The sequence below is a fragment of the Heterocephalus glaber genome, unplaced genomic scaffold, assembly GCF_053883595.1.
Source record: "Heterocephalus glaber isolate CG9 unplaced genomic scaffold, H.glaber_assembly_v1.0 deba00001553, whole genome shotgun sequence".
In the NCBI taxonomy this organism is placed as follows: domain Eukaryota; kingdom Metazoa; phylum Chordata; class Mammalia; order Rodentia; family Bathyergidae; genus Heterocephalus; species Heterocephalus glaber.
Window position 1 is genome coordinate 21,187,702 of NW_028258344.1, and position 19,034 is coordinate 21,206,735.

Consider the following 19,034-nt stretch of genomic DNA (forward strand, 5'->3'; position numbering starts at 1 on the left):
TTCCCCTGCTGGGTATCTTCCCCAAAGAATTAAAAGAATCATACCACAGTGATATATGTGCACCCATGTTTATAGTGGCACTGTTTGTAATAGCTAAAGCTTGGAAGCAGCCCAAGTGCCCATCAACTGGAAACTGGATAAAGAAGATTTTTTTTTTTTTTATAAAATGGAGTACTACTCAGCCATAAAGAATGAGAAACTAGAGTCATTTATAGCTAAATGGATGCAAATTGAGGCCATAGTCTTAAGTGAAATAAATAGGACACACATATGTAAACACCGAACAGTTTCTCTAGTATGAGAAACTGAAAGTGTAAATAAGGATCAAAATGATTAAAATGAATAATTGATTATTTGAAATAGGAAAAGGTCCAAGGTTAGTGGTAGTGGGAGGGGAAGGGGAAAGGGAAGAAGGGAAAAGAAAAATAATGAGAAAAGAAACAAAATGGAAATGAAATCTATGTAAATAGGGGAGGATGGAGGGGGTGAAGGGCACACAGGTAATGGGGAAAAAAAATAAGACCTAAGATACATCATATAGAGGTACAAGCACCCAATGATAAATGTAAATGTATTGTATACCTAAAATGTACCAGTAAAAGAATTAAAAAACAAAAAAGAAAGGGCCTATGCTGACTGGTCTCAGTGGAATTATTCTCTCTGCTAAAGGGTATGTAAAAACTTATCTCTATCAATCCTGTCTGGTATTTTAGGACCTAAAAACTTTGAAGGTAGTATTATTTTTGATAAAGAAATAAAATTTATTAGAAACAGAGCAATCTACATTTTTTTTGCTTAAATCCTTTTATTGGTACATTTTAGGTATACAAATACATTTACATTTATCATTGGGTGCTTGTACCTCTACGTGGTGTATCTTGGTTCTTATTTCTTCCCCATTCCCTGTGCTCCCTTCCCTATTTACAAAGGCTTTGTTTCCATTTTTTCCTTTTTTCATAATTTTTCCATTCCTTTCTTTCCTTTCCCCTTCCCCTCCTGCTTCCCCTACTCCTTTGGACCTTTCCTTCCTATTTCAAATTATCAATTATTCACTTTAATCCTTATTTACACTTTCAGTTTGTCACACTAGAGAAACTATTCAGTATTTACATGTGGGTCCTATTTATTTCTCTTAAGAGTATGGCCTCAATATGTGTACATTTAGCTATAAATGTCTCTAGTTTCTCATTCTTGATGTCTGAGTAGTACTCCATTTTATTAAAAATCCACACCTTTTTTATCCAGTTTCCAGTTGATGGGCACTTGGGCTGCTTCCAAGCTTTAGCTATTACAAACAGTGCCACTATAAACATGGGTGCACATATATCACTGTGGTATGATTCTTTTAATTCTTTGGGGAAGATACCCAGCAGGGGAATAGCGGGTCAAATGGGACTTCCAGTCCTAGTTCTTTGAGGTGTCTCCATACTGATTTCCACAGTGGTTGCACCAGTCTTCAGTCCCACCAACAATGGAAAAGGGTTTCTTTCTCTCCACACCCTCACCAGCATTTGTTATTGGTTTATTTATTTATAGCAGCCATAATTTCTGGGGTGAGGTGGTGAGGGGGAATCTCAGTGTTGTTTTCATCTGCATCTCTCAAATGACCAGTGATGTTGAACATTTTTTCATATGTTTATTTGCTGCTTACTTCTTTGTCTGAGAAATGTCTGTTCATTTCAGATGCCCATTTTTGAATTGGGTCTTTGAATTTGGGGGGTCTGATTGTTTTCAGTTCTTTATATATTCAAGATAGTAGTCCTTTGTCTAAGGTACAGCTGCTAAAAATTTTTTCCCACATTTTAGGTTGTGTTGTAGCTCAGTTGGTGGTTTCTCTTGCAGTGCAGAAGCTTTTTAATAAGATGAGATTCCAGTTGTTGATTCTTTCTGCTAGTTCCCATGCTACTGAGGTTTTGTGCATAAAGTCTTTTCCTAAGCCAATGTCTTCAAGAGTTCTACCAAACTTGTCTTCCAGCAAGTTTAGTGTGTCTGTTTTAATATTTAAATATTTAATCCATTTCGATCTTAGTTTAGTGCATGGTGATAGATATGGGTCTGGTTTTAATCTTTGGCAGGTTGAAATCCAGTTTTTCCAGCACCATTTTAATAGGCTATCTTTCCTCCAGTAAGGATGGTTGGCTCCTTTGTCAAAGATGAGGTGGCTGAGTATGTCTGGAGTTGTTTCTGCATCTTCTAATTGATTCCACTGATCCTTAGGTCTATTCTTTTGCCAGTACGATGCTGTTTTTATCACAGTAGCTTTGTAGTATACTTTCAAGTTAGGAATTTTGATACCCCCAGCCATGTCTCTGTTGCCTAGAATTGCTTTTGCTATTCTAGGTCTCTTCTAGTTCCAAATGAATTTTTGGATTGTTTTCTCTAGTTCTATGAAATACATTGTTGGAATTTCAGTTGACATTTCATTAAATATATATAGCAGTTTTGGAAGTATGGCCATTTTCACTATATTGGTTCTTCCTACCCAGGAGCAAGGGATGTCTTTCCATTTTTTTATATCATCATCCGTCTCTTTTTTCAGAGTGCTGTAGTTTTCAGCATAGAGGTTATTTGCTTCCTTTGTTAGATTGATTCCTAGATATTTCATTTTCTTGGATGCTATTGTATAAAGAATTGTTTCCCTAATTTCTCTGTCAGTGAGTCTGTTATTTGTGTATAAGAAGGCTATTATTTTTTGAGTGTTGACCTTGTATCCAGCTACTCTACTGAATCTGTCAATTAAGTCTAGAAGTCTTTTGGCCCAGTTTTTTGGGTCTTCTATGTAATGTATCATATTGTCAGAAAATAATGACAGCTTAACTTCTTCCTTTTCTATCTCTATTCCTTTTATTTCTTTCTCTTTTCTAATTGCTCTGGCTAATGTTTCCAGAACTATATTGAACAGGAGTGCTGATGGTGGGTATCCTTGTCTTGTTCCTAATTTTAGCATGAAAGTTTTCAGTTTTTGACCATTTAGTATGATGTTGGCTGTTGGGTTTTCATAGATAGCCTTAATCAGGTTGAGATAAAGATCTTCTATTCCAATATTCTGTAGGTTTTTTTTTTTTTTATCATGAATGGGTGGTGGATTTTGTTGAATGCTTTTTCTCCATCTATTGAGATGATCATATGGTTTTTGTCCTTGACTCTATTAATATAGTGTATTACATTAATTGACTTATGTATGTTAAACCATCCTTGCATACCCGGGATAAATCAAATAAATTTATTGTTGCTATGGTCCCCATCTTTAAAACAAGAATTGGTGACACCCAACAAAGCAGTTGTAAGGATTAAAGCATAATGATTTCTAATACACTGAACAACTCTTTGTCATACTTTACAATTACTGAGGGTGGGAACTATGCCCTCTCCTTTTGTATTTTTCACTCTTAACACAGTAGCCATCTGGTAGACATAGAAAAGATATACATTGGATGACTTAACAAAAACAACAGTGTAAACAATCTAGAATATCAGGTAATTGCAATGAATGTGTATTCCTACTGGGGGAAGTCTACTCCATGATTTGAAAATATGAGGATAACATGATTCACAGTTAGCTGATTATTTGTAATTAGATTGCATTCCATGGGAATGCACATGTTTAGCTGAAAGCCACCCAAAACCCACCTGAACAATTAAGGGGCAACTGGCCCTAGACTAACAACCCTTATAAAATTAAATATAATTTAGTAACGATGCCAGTCCCTTTATATTTATTCCTTTTTAAAAACCATGAAGTCAATGGAATCAGCCCAAAATTTATCAAATATTATAGTACATTAAGAGCTTATCTTATCATTAAGAGCTCTCCTTTTAGGTATATTCAAATTTAGTGAGTGCATCTGGTAGGGTAGTTTAGCACATTTTGGGATTTTGATCCTAGCTCTGAAAAATTCCTGATCTCAGAGTTTGGAAAAGAATCTTAAAGCCAGAAGTGAGCAACGATTATTTGGAATCATGGCTTCATAGTACACTGTCTGCCTTCCATAATTCTGTAACAGGGTACTAACTTATTTAAAATCTTGTAGTGAGAATATTTTTGAGGAAAATATCAGAAAGCTTTTATTAAATGAAAATAGCAAAAATAAAGAAACAATATTACAAGTAGTTAGGAAAAGACTTATTTTGAAAATAATATTATGGGTTATTAGTAGTACTATTTTTAATGTACTTTTTCACAATCAGTTTGACTTCCTATGAATTTCATTCAAGCAAAATGACTCACAGATATTTCAAGGCCATTGTATTGAAAACTGTCAATTAAATTTATCTAAACATTTGCTTTAAAATGACATATTTAAACTTTCTGTTGCAGGACTTCTTTTAACTTTATAATACATGTTTTTGTGAATCAGTTATAACAAAAAATGAATGTGAATCACTTTTAGGTTTATTAATCTATTTATATTATTATACATTGTCTGAATCACCCAAATATGTATGGCTTTTAAGGAACATGCATGTTCTTTTTTGTTGTTTTTGTTGCAATGTTATAAGAAATCCTTATCATGTGTCACTTGTGAATGTCTTCTTTGGGTGAGAAGACTTACAATGGCAAACATTCCTGGACCTGATAACATAAACTCAGTGGATTTAAACAACTTAATAAAAGACTTAGCTTGTGACATTGTAGAAATAAATACGGTAAAGGAGAGAATCTCACTATATTTTTAAAAGAAAGCAGAACAAAGATGTTTTATTTAATTAAATTGATTCACTAATTACATTATAATGACTGAAACAAAAAGGAAAGTAATTATTGAATAATTAAATACAGAAACTCAATATTATATTATTGCATTGTTTTAATCACACTATCAACTAAAATAATGTAGGTGACTGTGTTAACGATCTAGGACAAGGAAAGGGAAAGGGATATAGGGACAGAAAGAGTGGAAATTAGAGAAGTTGGTAAGGCCTAGCTAGACATAATTCTGTAGTTACTACTGAGCTAGGCTCTGAAAGCAAGTCCAAAAGGTTGGCAAGATAGGGGAAAGAGCAGAGAACACTTATAGATTTACAACATGATATTAAAAGAAATGTGACTTGGAGTTCAACATGCGTTGGTTCAAATCTCATTCCACTGATTTCTTATTGCATGATACTGCAATATTAGAGTTATTAAGCCTGTTTCCTTATTTGCAAGATGGTGATAACAATATAACATTATGGTTAATGTAACTATTAAAGCAGATAACGTAACATATAACACAATACTTAATAAATGACACATTTTAGCTCTGTTGACATATGTTTCCACATTTCTTTGGTGTGGACTACTCTTGGTGGTTCCTACTCTTTAGAAACATACATTTTTAGTAGATGACTAAATACATATACGAGTAATGACAATTGAGTGTGATGTACATAGTGAAAAGATGGGATTAATGAACTCAGTTTGGACAGGTACAAGGAACTAACACAGAAAGAAGATATTTAATAATTATATACCATTATTGTTATAGACTGCTCAGGGTGCCAAAACAACATATCATGAACTGAGTGGCATAAATAGCAGCAGTTTCTTACAGCTCTGGAGTTTGGAAGTTTCCGATCAGGGAGTGTACCTGGCTAGGATCTAGTGAAGAATCTGTTTTGGCTTTAAATGATCCCTTTCTCACTGTTTCTCACATAGCCTTTCCTCCATGTGTGACATATACAGAGAAAAATCTTTTCTTATGGTATCATAATAGGAGCTCACTTTTACAATCTCATTTAACCTTAATTATGTTCTAAAATCCCTATTTCCAAATAAAGTTATATTAGGTGTTCACATTTCTGCTTATGAATTATGAAGGGCACAATTCAGCTCATAGCAGCATCTAATTATTGGATGCAGAGTCCATGAAGAGAATCAGAAAAAAAAGTATCAGGAGCTCAGATATGTAGTCCAGTCCACCCGAAATTTTTTTTAATTGAAAATCAATCTCTCTCTCTCTCCCTTTTGAAAATGACAGTCTCCAATTGTGGCTCTCTGGGGATTTTTGGTGCTGGTCCCTAAGAACATGTGACTGGAGGAATTCAGAGATAGAAAAGGGTGATGAGTCTATGGCTATACCACCCCATCCTGAACACACCCATTCTCTTCTGATCCTGGTTTACTTGGATGGGAGAAAAGGATGATGAAGAATCAGGAAGAACAGCCATTCTACATGTCTTTGATTCTCTGCTGAGACCTGATACAGTAGTAGATGGTCAATACAGATCTTTTTAAAGGACTTTATGGGAAAATTCAAATGCATAAAAACAAAATTGGGGTTTTTGCCACAATGATAACAGAAAGTTCTCTTTTTTTCAGAAAAAAAATAAAATTGCTGCTTGATCTTCTAGGAAAAGTGAAGTATTTGTTAAGACTATCCTCCAAAAGCTCATAAATGTTCAAGAACAGTGGGTTTCAATAAAGGGTCGTGGTAAAAATTCTATTTCTATTTCTCCTTACATATACATAAAAGGACTGCACTATGAAGCCTTCCTTACAGTTGCATTGGGTTCACATGACCAAGTTCTGGGCCATGGGATATGGGCAGAAGTGATGCAAGCAACTTTCAGGGCCAGCCCATATATACCCTTGTGTGTTCCTCAAGCTCTCTCTTCACTGCTGCAGGTTCCAGATTGTGATAGAGGAGGCCTGTCTAAGATGTATTGGCTTTTTTTATCTGTGAGAAGTACTTTTTTATTGCACTGAAGCCATTTAGATATGAAGTGCAGGTTTTCTTATTCTATCTAGCACATTATTCTTTCCATGTGACAAGAAATTCATTTTCTCTTTTACCTCATTATACTTGTTTCAGTTTTCAAAGATGCTGTTCCCAACTTACTAAATTGATTTAATTAACCCTGGTGGGTCACGATCTATAGTTTGACAGATACACTTTTAAAGAATATCAGAGTTTAGACGAGGTAATGGGATACTTGCCATTAGAACAGATGGATTAAATCAGATTTGCAAAGACTTTGGAGCTATGGTTCAGACTAATCACAATTAGATGGTTCCATTGTCTTCTTAGATAGCTAAAATCTGACCCTAGTCTCCTCACTGATTGGTAACAATGGCAAACAACTCTAGAGAATTGTCGTTTTGAAAAGGAGGCAAATACTACCAACACAGCATAAATATTAATGATTAATTCCATAGAAAGGACAAAGAAATGAGATACCAATTTAAAAATGATTGTGTTTCTTTTCTGTGATGTCACAGAATGTCTTATTTCATTTTCATTCATTGTCATTTTCCCTTCATGTCCATGGCTTCCTGGAGCATTTGGCTATGGCACACAGCACGCCCACCTACTCAGTTTTTCTTCCTCCTTGTGCTTTAATCCTTCTGAGGAAAATTCATCCCTAGTTAGGTGCTGATCTCTCAGTGAACTCAAATACTTAAGTTCTCTCTAGGAGACATTGCATTTAATTATTTGTTTTACTCTGTTGCTTAAGCAAAATGGTGTTGAGCCTCAGAGAGATAAGAAGTCTATTTCACTTCTGAACAATGTATTCGGAAGCCTGGTTCCCTGGTATATCTTAGGTTCAGATCTGTCTCAGCTCAACCTTCTATCTCTGAGTTTGAAATTGTTTTAAATTCTTAGGAGACTTTTTTGCCTATTCTGTCTCTAATTATCAGAAAGGTTTGATGACAAGGAGCCAAGGTGCTTTTCATTGATAAGAACTGTTATTTTAAAATTTTTCATTAAAGCATCTTGATATTTCAACATAACATAGCAGGAGCAAATTAAAAACAGATTCAGACCTAGCTTCTTCACAGGTAAAAATCCTCTGTTGTTACTTAGTATGAGGAAAAAATGATCAGTAAATGTTTCAGTCAGCATAGTTTAACACATGTGGTCATACCCTTAAATGAAGATTACATATTGTGCACTTGTAGAGAAGAAATAAAGTTCACCCAGTAAGAAAGTATATAAAATTCACAAAGTAATAGATAATAAGCAGAAGTTAAAAAAATACTATACTATTGCTATTTATAACAGGACAGAGTCTACTGAGAATAATTGAGACATTTACGTTACACATTTAAAGGCAGGAAAAGGCACACATCTTGGTAAAATGTAAAGTGCAATCTTTAGGGAACTTAAAGCTACAGTAAATTAATTCCAACACCTTCTTCATACCTAGACTATAAAGAGTGATTATTATGTAGGGCCACTGATAATTGATATAAATTAGAAATAAAGGTAATGAGTTATTATGGCCATGATGGCTGCAGACATTTGTGAAAAAGTGGAAAGTGTCAGAGTTGCAAAGAAGTGAGAATCACTGAGGCCAAAACTATGGAAGTCTATGAAGTTTCCACTGTGAAGAGCAAATGAGGAAAGAATCAAAGATTCAAAATTCTTTGGGCATTTTTCCTTTACTTATGGGAAACCATCAAAGACACTTTAAAGCAGTGTAGAAGCATAATTAATTTGAAGTAGAGAAAAGGAAATCAGAGATTATAACAATCTAAATTAGGGCAGGAAAGTAGATAGCAGTGGATAGAAAGGATATATAAGACAGTGCAAATGTAAAATTAACATGGCCAGGAGACAGTGCATCCAAGAGTAGGGAGAGGGGAAATCAAAAAATAAATACAGGTTTCTTTTTCATCGAGACTACATATATGGTGATATAATTAAAAGAATATACTAAAGAAGTAGATTTAGAGATAATGAGAATCAGTTAAATTTTTAATCTGTTGGGTTAAATTTTTCAAGTTAGATCTAATATGTATGATTTTTGAAAAGTAGGCCAAAGAGTTCAGCTTTGATAAAGTAATTGAAACTACTGAAAAGTAAAATCATGGAATAATAAAAATGAGGCTAAAGTATAGTGTATTACATATCAATATGTAACTTTAAAGAAATATTAGATTAGGAACAATGAATCTTTAAGAAGCTAATGATGTTGGCATGATGATAGCAATAGAAACACTTGGAAAGGTATACAGAGGTGTGATTTGGAATGCTGTCATGTAAGGAACAAGTCTCCTACCCTCTATGACAACTTTGTCCCAATAGGAACATGCCTTCTTGAGATAAACTAAATTTCAAAAGCATGTAGTAAAAAACATGGTATGTAAAACTCAAAATTATAAAAAGACCCCCTCCTAGTCATTTAGGTGGCTATAATCCTGGGTCTCAACAATTAGCACGTAGTGTGTGCTCCATTCAGTCCCTTGTCTCAGCTTCCTTGGGTGTGGGCATTGATACTAGAGGAACAGTAGGCCAGCCTGAAGGTGTATGACTAGATATAAGCAAAGGAAGATGGCCATGTTTTGTTTTATTCAAGCATACAAAAGATATCTTGTAGACTTTTTAATGGGTTTACAGGGCAGAATTATGACACAGACACTATTTTGAAATGGCAGGTAAACATTTTATGGAAATAAAACTGCTCAAAAGCATGTTTTACTTTTGGGGGTATCACTGAATTCAGTTTTTGGAGGTAAAAAAATAGTCTGTATATACAATTGATAAAGATTTTATAAATGAATTCCTTGAAAAAATTATTTCAAGCCTGTGACCTTATGAGTCTTTACCAAATAAGGAAATTCATGACCACAGATAAGAACTAACTGTGGCATGGAAGAGGCAGAACTTGAATTGGTTCGTGTAAATGAAACATTCCCTTGAATACAAAGATTAAAAAAAATACAAAAGCCCCAGAAAATCCTGAACTTTCAATATTTGCACACCAGTGAGGTATTTTTCCTATAGTTGACTATGATTTCACTATATGTAAAAGTTCAGCTTTAGTGTTAAAATCCTACTTAAGTCAATGGAGTATTCTAGTGTGAAGAGTTGTGGATGAAGTTTCGATTAGTCTTGGCTACATACTGTGCAGGCACTACCCAGGTTTTACAATGTAGGTAATTTGATACCTACATTGGTAAGTTAGTGTTTCATGTTGCTGAATTTAATTGTCTTTATTGGACATATTGTACAACTAGGATATTATTTTTTATTTCAAAGCAGAAGTCCTCCATATAACCTGATTTGCAAATAAATGTACTGGTATGAACTTTCTTTAACTGAAATAAAAACTATGAATAATATATACTTCCGCAATGGTGAATGCTGAAAAAAATATAAAAAGGAAAATAGCCTGAATAGTACTAAAAAGTACAAGGAGGAACATGAAGAATTAGGTTACTTACAAAGCTAATGTTGCTTCTGTCTTTTCAATGGATAAATAGAAGTTCTGGAAGATAAAGGTTCAGTTTTCTGGTTCAAAAAGCTGAGCATCTTGAAACATATTTAGCTTTCTAACTCATAGTCCTCACTGGAGATAAGAAACAGGTCTAATAAGATTAGACTATGTAAGAGTGAATGCTTTTTAGTGAAGTGGAATATCAGGTTTAATAATTATGCTTACAAATATCAATTTCTGATTTTAACAATGTAATCAGAATTATAAGAAATGAAGAAAAACACACATTGGAAAGATTAGTGATGCATTAAATTCATGATCTTGGGGGTAAACCTTCTGGGCCACCATACCACCACCCTGAGTGCAGAGGAGCAGAGCTGCCCCCAGCGCAGAGGAGATGAATCTTCCAGGCTGCTGTACCACCACCCTGAGCATCAAGGATGTGAGCCTTGCAGGCTCCAGCAGCACATATCCTCCCACCCGCCCTGTTGAAAGGAGAAGACACATAAACAAGTCTCACAACCAGACCTCCAGATTACCTAAAGCAATCCCAAAGGGAAATGAGATGGAACAATCTGATACTGGCAATGAAAGGGGATTTGGAAAAAAAATGAAATCAGAAATAATTTCTCAGATATCAGCAGAGATTGGGTCCATAGTGCAAGACATGATTAATAAATCTAGAGAGAACACAGATAAAAAACAGAGATGAGGAACATGATGGAAACCCAACATAGGAAACAAATGGAATCCATAAAACACATACAAACAGATTTCCAGGAGATTAAAAACTCCACTGAAAGTTTATGCAGCAGAATGAGCCAATGTGAGGACAGACTTTCAGATATAGAAGTTAAGATTGCAATTAGTGACCAGGAAAAGAAAAATTTCTTAGAAACAGTAAGGGACAATGAGAAGTCAATCCAGCAGCTGCTACATGATGCAGAGAAGAATAACATCAGACTTACCATAGTCAATGAAGAAACGAGAGAGTGCAAATGACATAAAAAAATTCTTCACAGAAGTGAGGCAGGCAACTTCCCAAGAAGGGGAAAAGAACTTGACATACAGATAAATGAGGCACACAGGACTCCAACTAGCCTTGATCAAAAAAAAAAAAAATCTACACACAGTCATAAATAGTTAAGATTCCAGAAATCCAACAGAGAACAAAATTCTACAAGCAGTTAGAGAAAAGAAACAGATCACATACAAAGGAAAGCCCATCAGAATCACATCAGACTTCTCAATGCAAACCCTCAAGGCAAGAAGAGCTTGGAGTGACATATTTCAAGCCCTAAAGGAAAACAGCCTCCAACCCAGATGGATGTAACCTGCAAAACTATCTCTCAAAACTGATGGAGAAATGAGATACTTTCATGACAAAGAGCATGAAATGAATACCAAACCAGCACTCCAAAAATTTTTAAACAACATTCTAGGAAAAGACAATTATGATCACAACCACAGGAAGCCCAGCAGAATGAATTCATCAGGCACAACAAGAAATTAAACACAAAGGGGGAAAATCCAACAAAAAGAAAAAGTCATGACAATGATAAGTCAATATGTATCAATTCTAACCATCAACATTAGTGGTCTCAGTTCACCAATCAAAAGAAATGGACTGGCAGAAGGGGTCAACAAGCAAGATCCAACAATATGCTGCATACAAGAAAAACACTTAATTCAAAAAGAAACTCATAGACTGAAAGTTAAAGGGTGGAAAACAATACTCCATGTGACAGGAACCTGAAAAAAAGCAGGAATAGCTATTCTCTTTGCAGATCAAATGGATTTCAAACTAACACTGATTAAGAGAGTCAAAGAGGGACACTACATTCTTGTAAACGGAATAATCCAAGAGAAAAAGATAAAAATCATAAACATATATGCACCAAACACTAGTGCACCCAACTATATAAAACAAATACTAACAGAAATGAAAATCAATTAAGCACTAATACAATAGTAGTGGGAGACCTCCATATCCCACTGTCACAAATAGATAGATCAACTAGACAAAAAATTAGCAATGAAATAGTAAAATTCAATCAAAAATATGTTTTTTCTTCTGGCACTGGGGATCGAATTCAGGTCCTTGTGCTTGCACAGCAGGCAGAGAAACCACTGAGATAAATCCCTGGCCCTCAAACAAATTCTTGAAATGAACTTAACAGATGTTTACAGAGTGTTCCACCCCACAAAATCAAAATACACGTTCTTTTCAGCTGCACATGGGTCATTCTCCAAAATTGACCACATACTCGCTAATAGAATATGTTTAAGTAAGTACAAAGGAATTGAAGTTATCCCCTGTATATTATCAGTCCAGAGTGCAATGAAATTGTAGATCAATAGCAAAAAAACCTGCAGGAATTTTATAAACACATGGAAATTGAACAACACACTTCTGAATATCCAATGGGTCACAGAGGAAATGAAAGAAGAAATCAGACAGTTGCTTCAATTAAATGACAATGACAATACAACATATGGGAATCTATGGGACACAATGAAAGCAGTCTTATGAGAGAAATTCATAGCAGTGAATACACATATTAGGAAAACAGAACGAGCCCAATTAAACAACCTGATGCTGAACCTCAAGCGTCTAGAAAAAGAAGACCAGGACAAACCCAAAGCTCATACAGGGAGGAAATTATAAAGATCAGAACAGACATCAATGCAATGGAGATAAAGAGAATGATACAAAAAATTAATGAAGCCAAGAGTTGGTTCTTTAAAAGAATAAACAAAATTGACAAACCCTATCCAACCTTATCACAAAAAGGAAAGAAAAGGTCCCAATCCATGCAATTAGGAATGAAAAGGATGAAATTACAACGGACCAAGCAGAAATCCAGAAGATCATCAATACCTACTTTGGGAACATATATGCCAATACAATGGTAAACACAGAAGAAATGGACAGATTCCTAGATACATATGAATTACCAAAGTTGAATGAAGAAGACCTAAATATATTTAATGACCCAATATCAATCAATGAAATTGAAAATGTAAATAAACTTAACAACTAAGAAAAGCTCAGGTCCCAGTGGCTTCACCACTGAATTCTACAAGATATTTAGAGAGGAACTACTGGCACTAATGTTTAACCTCTTCAATGAAATTGAAAGGGAAGCAATACTCCCAAATTTATTCCTGGAAGCAAGCATCACCTTGATCCCCAAAGCAGAGAAGGACCCAACCAGAAAAGAGAACTATAGGCCAATCTCACTAATGACACTGATGCAAAAATCCTTAATAAGGTACTGGCAAATAGAATGCAGAAAATCATCAAAAAGACTAACTAAGATTCATCCCAGGGATGCAGGGATGGGTCAACATGTGCAAAGAAATAAATGTAATACACTAATAGAGCCAAGGACAAAATCCACATAATCATCTCAATAGATGCAAAAAAAGCATTTGAAAAAATGCAACATGCATTTATGATAAAAACCCTAAAAAATTGGAATAGATGGTCTCTACCTCAATGTGATAAAAGCCATCTATGAAAAACCAACAGCCAATATCATACTAAATGCTCAAAAACTGAAATCTTTCACACTAAAATCAGCAACAAGACAAAGATGTCCACTATCACCACTCCTGTTCAATATAGTCTTGGAAACATTAGCCACAGCAATTAGACAAGAGAAAAAAATAAAAGGAATAAAGCTAGGAAATGACGAAGTCAAATTGAAATTATTTGCAGATGACATGATACTCTATGTAGAAGACCCCAAGAACTTCACCAAAAGTCTTCTAGACTTAATAACCAAGTTCAATAAAGTAGCTGGATACAAGGTCAACACACAAAAATCAATAGCTTTCCTCTACATGAACAACAGACTCACTGAGACAGAAATAGGGCAAATAATTCCTTTCACAATAGCATCCAAGAAACTGAAATACCTAGCAATCAACCTAACAAAAGAAATCAAAGACCTCTTCTCTGAAAACTATAGCACTCTGAAAAGAGAGATTGAAGATGATATTTGAAAATGCAAAGATATCCCTTGCACCTGCATAGGAAGAATCAACATAATGAAAATGGCCATACTTCCAAAACTGCTACATAGATTCAATGCAATTCCAATTGAAACCCCAGCAGCATACTTCACAGACCTTAAGAAAACAATCCAAAAATTCATTTGGAACAAGAAGAGACCCAGAATAACAAAAGCAATTCTAGGTAACAGAGACATGGCAGGGTGTATCACAACCCCCAACTTGAAACTATACTACAAAGCTACTGTGATAAAAACAGCATGGTACTGGCAAAGAAACAGACCTGAGTGGAACAGATTAGAAGATCCAGAAACAACTCCAGACACACTCAGCCATCTCATCTTTGATAAAGAAGCCAAACACCTTCACTGGAGGAAAGATAGCCTCTTTAATAAATGGTGCTGGAAAAATTGAGTTTCAACTTGCCAAAGATTAAAACTAGACCTATATCTCTCACCATGCACTAAACTAAAATCAAAATGGATTAAAGATCTAAATACTAAAACAGAAACACTGAGCTGGCTGGAACAGACGTTAGGTTGAACTCTTGAAGATATTGGCTTAGGAAAGGATTTTATGAACAAAAACCCAGTTTCCTGTGAAGTAGCACAATCAACAAGTGGGATCTCTTCTTATTAAAAAGCTTCTGCACTACAAGAGAAATGACCAACAGTGTGAAGAGACAATGCAAAATGTGGGAGAAAATCTTCTCTTGCTGTTTCTCAGACAAAGGTCTATTATCTCCAATCTATAAAGAACTTAAAAAAAATCAGACTTCCCAACTTTAAAGACCCAATCCGAAAATGGACATCTGAAATGAACAGTCATTTCTCAGACAAAGAAGTAGAAATACCAAATAAACTCATGAAAAAATGTTCAACTTCACTGGTCATTCGAGAGATGCAAATGAAAACAACGCTGACATTCTACCTAACCCCTGAAAGAATGGCTGCTATCAAGAAATCAACCAACGACAAATGCTGGTGGGGCTGTGGGGAAAGAGGAACACTGGTCCACTGCTGGTGGGAGTATCGACTGGTACAACCTCTGTGGAAATCAGTATGGAGATACCTCAAAGAACTAGGAATGGAAGTCCCATTTGACTCAGCTATTCCCATGCTGAATATCTTAACCAAAGAATTCAAGGAATCACACCAAAGTGATATATGTGCAACCATGTTCATAGCAGCACAATTTGTCATACCTAAAATTTGGAAACAGCCCAAATGCCCATCAACTGGAGACTGGATAAAGAAAATGTGGTTTTTAAAAAAATAAAATGGAGTACTGCTCAGTCATAAAAAGTGAGAAATTAAAGAAATTTATAGCTAAATGGATACACATTGAAGGATATTGTTAAGTGAAATAAATAGGACACACAAGTGTAAATACTGAATACTTTCTCTAGTGTGAGAAAGTGCAAGTGTTTTATAAGTACTAAAAGACATAAGAGATAATGTGAAATAGGAAGAAAAGGGGCAAAGGGGAAGGCAAAGTGGGAGGGGTGTGGGAAATGAAAGAAGGGAATAGAATTAATATGAGAAAAAGAAAAAATGGAAGCAAAGTCTTTGTAGATAGGGAGGGAGTGAGAGGTGGAAGGGAGGCCACGGGAATGGGGAAAAAATAAGAAACAAGAGAGATTACATAAAGGTGCAAATTTCCAATGATGAATGTCATTATATTGTATACCTATGATGTACCAATAAAATTAATTAAAAAAATAGAAAAAATTCATGACCTTGGTAAGACTCAAGTACTGTATCTTATTTGAAAAGAGGTATTTCCATTTATGGGAAATTCATTCATCAATATTTATTTATAGAGTGCCTAACATGTGACAGGTGCTTAAAAAAAAAACAGTACCAGCAGCAATAACAAAGACATCAAAAGACCCCAAAAGCAGTGCTTTTCTCCATTCATAGTTCATTGTTGTCTTAATCTAAAGTAAGACAATACTTCAACTAATATATATATATATTTTTTTGGGGGGGTGGTGGTACCGGGATCAAACTCAGGACCTTGTGCTTGCTAGTCAGGTGCAGAACCACTAAACTAAATCCCTGGCTCACTTCAGCTAGTATTTCTAAATGACTAGAAATGTAATCTTTGTATATACTATTATTGAATTTAGAATACTATCATTGTTATTTAATTGAAAGTAGCATATGTCAACATGAAGAAAAAAATATTATATGTTCTGTCTTAAGTAGCAAACTTTCAGAGTTTATTGCCATTCGATTCATGTGTTGTCTAAAATCAGGTTCAATATGATAAGGGGTTATTTTAATACATTTCTGTGTATCACCTATTGCTGTGTATCCAAATTATCACTAGACCATGTGGTCTTGTTTGCCAGTTTCCAGGGTCCAAATGTTGGAGGTATTAAGATGGTACTAATCTAAGTACTCATTGAATCAGACCTTTTCTATGTTCTAAAGAGAAGAAACCTCCTCTGTCCACTATGACCAGGTTTTGTCCCTTGAAACCCTGAGCAATAATTGCATATTGCTAGCAGGGTCTTCCCAAGAACACTTCTTTTATCTTCTGCTGCAGGTCCTCCATCTCACAGTGTGATTTTATGTGTCAATTTGGCCAAGCCACAAATACCTTAATGCCCAGGTATTTATATAAATATTATCCTAAATATTGCTATGAGGGTGTTTTGTGTACAATTAACATTTGAATTCATGGACTTTAAGTAAAGTATATTGCCTTCCACAATGTGGGTAGCCTTATGCAGTTAACTGAAGGCCTGAACAGAATAAAAAGAATGGCCTTCCCCTAACAAAAGATAATTTCCAGCCTGCCAGCATACCCTAAAGATTTTGGACTTTCTAGCTTCCACAATTGTGTGAGGCAATTTGTTATAATGAATCTTTTTGATTATAATGAATTATATTTGTCCTATTGGTTTTATTTCTCTAGAGAACCTTGATTAATACATAGGGTCATACTTCATGAGGGTGGATAGAACATACAGCAGGGCACAATGTCCTCTATCATCATTATCTGAGCCCAAGTAAATCCTTCATTTTCAGTCTCAGTTGAAAAACATCAAAACACTTTCTCTGAGATGTATACCATAAATTCCTATAATATATACATATGTGAAACCTGGGAGTACAAAAAACCATATGACATACATATTTTACATAAATCATTGTCCTCATTCCTGATTGTTTTCCTATGATACATTCCAAGAAGTGGAAATCTTGGGTCAAATTTGAATTGTTAAGTTTTTCATTTATAGTGGTAAATTTCTTTCCTAAGGTGTATCATTGCTGGGCAATCATCAGCCATTAATATTCATATTCATATAGTGTATTGGTATTCTGACTAGCATTTCTTTGATTACTAGCCAAGTGGAATGTATTTATATAAATTTATTTTAGCCATTTTATTTCCTTTTCTGAGAATTATGTTTTAATGGATTTTATTCTCTTAGAATGGGGTTAAGGACATTATTCCTTTATCTTTCATATAATTTGAAAATATTTTTCTAATTTTGTTGCTTTCCTTTACATTTTATGAATTATTTATTTTTCTAATATAATTACATATTTATTGTTCAAAAATTTGGAAAATACAAAAAAAAGTCACCTAGAAGGAAATAGAAATTACTCAAAGCTCCCAAAGATGGTGGCTAGGAATATTTTGCTATAAATTCTGCAGTTGTTTGTTATAGATTTATATATATAAACTTATAAATATTTTGTTTATGAAAATGGAGTGATATTCCACATTTTATGGATAATTGATTTTTAATTTTTACTGAATGGCAAATAAAAATATTGCCATATTTTAAAATATTCTTTTATAGCATGATTTATTTAATCTATCTATTGGAGATTTTTGGTTCTTGCCAATTTTTATCATAGTAAATAAAGATGAATATCCTACTGCATATTAGCAATATTAAATTATGGAATTGCGATTACTTATAGAAAAGGAAGCTTATTTTAAAGCTTCTCATACACACAACAAACTTGGTTTCAAAAACAATATCCTTACAGTAACATAAGATGATTCTAACTTCTTTATACTCCTAGCAATACTTGGTAATATTATTGAAATATTATTAAAAACAGTAGCACCAGAAAATAACTTGGCCACTCCATAGGTTAAAATGAACATCTTTGACATTTTACTTTTTCCTTGATATTCATTTTTTAAAATTTCTCCAACTAATAATTATTGACAACCACTATGCACCAGGCACTATGTTGAGTTACAAGAGAACTCTTTCCCTTTTTGAACAATTATCTCTGTGTCTTTGGGCAAAGAAATCCTAGATAGGGCCTTTTCCTTTCAAGTCCCCAAATATCTCAAGAATACATCTATATCCTATTATTATTATTATTATTATTATCCTATTATATAATCTCCTATTTACCCGTTATAATATAATTACTTAGGATATTCTCATCTTTTCTGATCTAATATTCCAAAGAATAGTACCGCCTGAGTAATGTTTTTATTATTTGCTGAAATAGATCTGATTTTTTGTTGAGATTAATTTAATACAGAGGATATAGACAAGCTAATTGAAAACTTCCATGTGTGGGAGAAATTGTGCAATAAAAGTGAAGGGTGACTTGGTATCAAAGAAAGAAGATGGATTTTGAGAGAGAAATATCTAGTTCTTCCACTTGCTGGGTATCCATGGGCAAATACCTCAATTGCCTCTTTTATGAAGTGTAGCTTATAACATTTATTTCACAGAATGAAAATATCTAGATGAGTACCTGCCACTGGGTAGGGCTAAGGGTTTTGAGTTTGTTTCAGCTAAAATCTAACCCCTTTCAACAGCCTTATCTCCAATGTGCCTGCCTTCTGTCTCTGGATACATCCTTAGCCTTGTCTACTTGCCT

At 34.4% G+C, this 19,034-nt stretch overlaps 1 protein-coding gene across 5 annotated transcripts in view; it reads right to left on the reverse strand.

Annotated features, from left to right (window-relative positions):
* Positions 1–19,034, reverse strand: part of Pex2 (peroxisomal biogenesis factor 2) — a 67,029-nt gene that overhangs the window by 15,984 nt on the left and 32,011 nt on the right. For all 5 annotated transcript variants that reach the window (XM_087190510.1, XM_004842031.4, XM_013071214.3 and 2 more), the window contains one exon: positions 1–19,034. This exon is cut by the window's left edge and continues 15,984 nt beyond it; it is cut by the window's right edge and continues 15,614 nt beyond it. The gene's annotated coding sequence lies outside the window, so the exon portion shown is untranslated.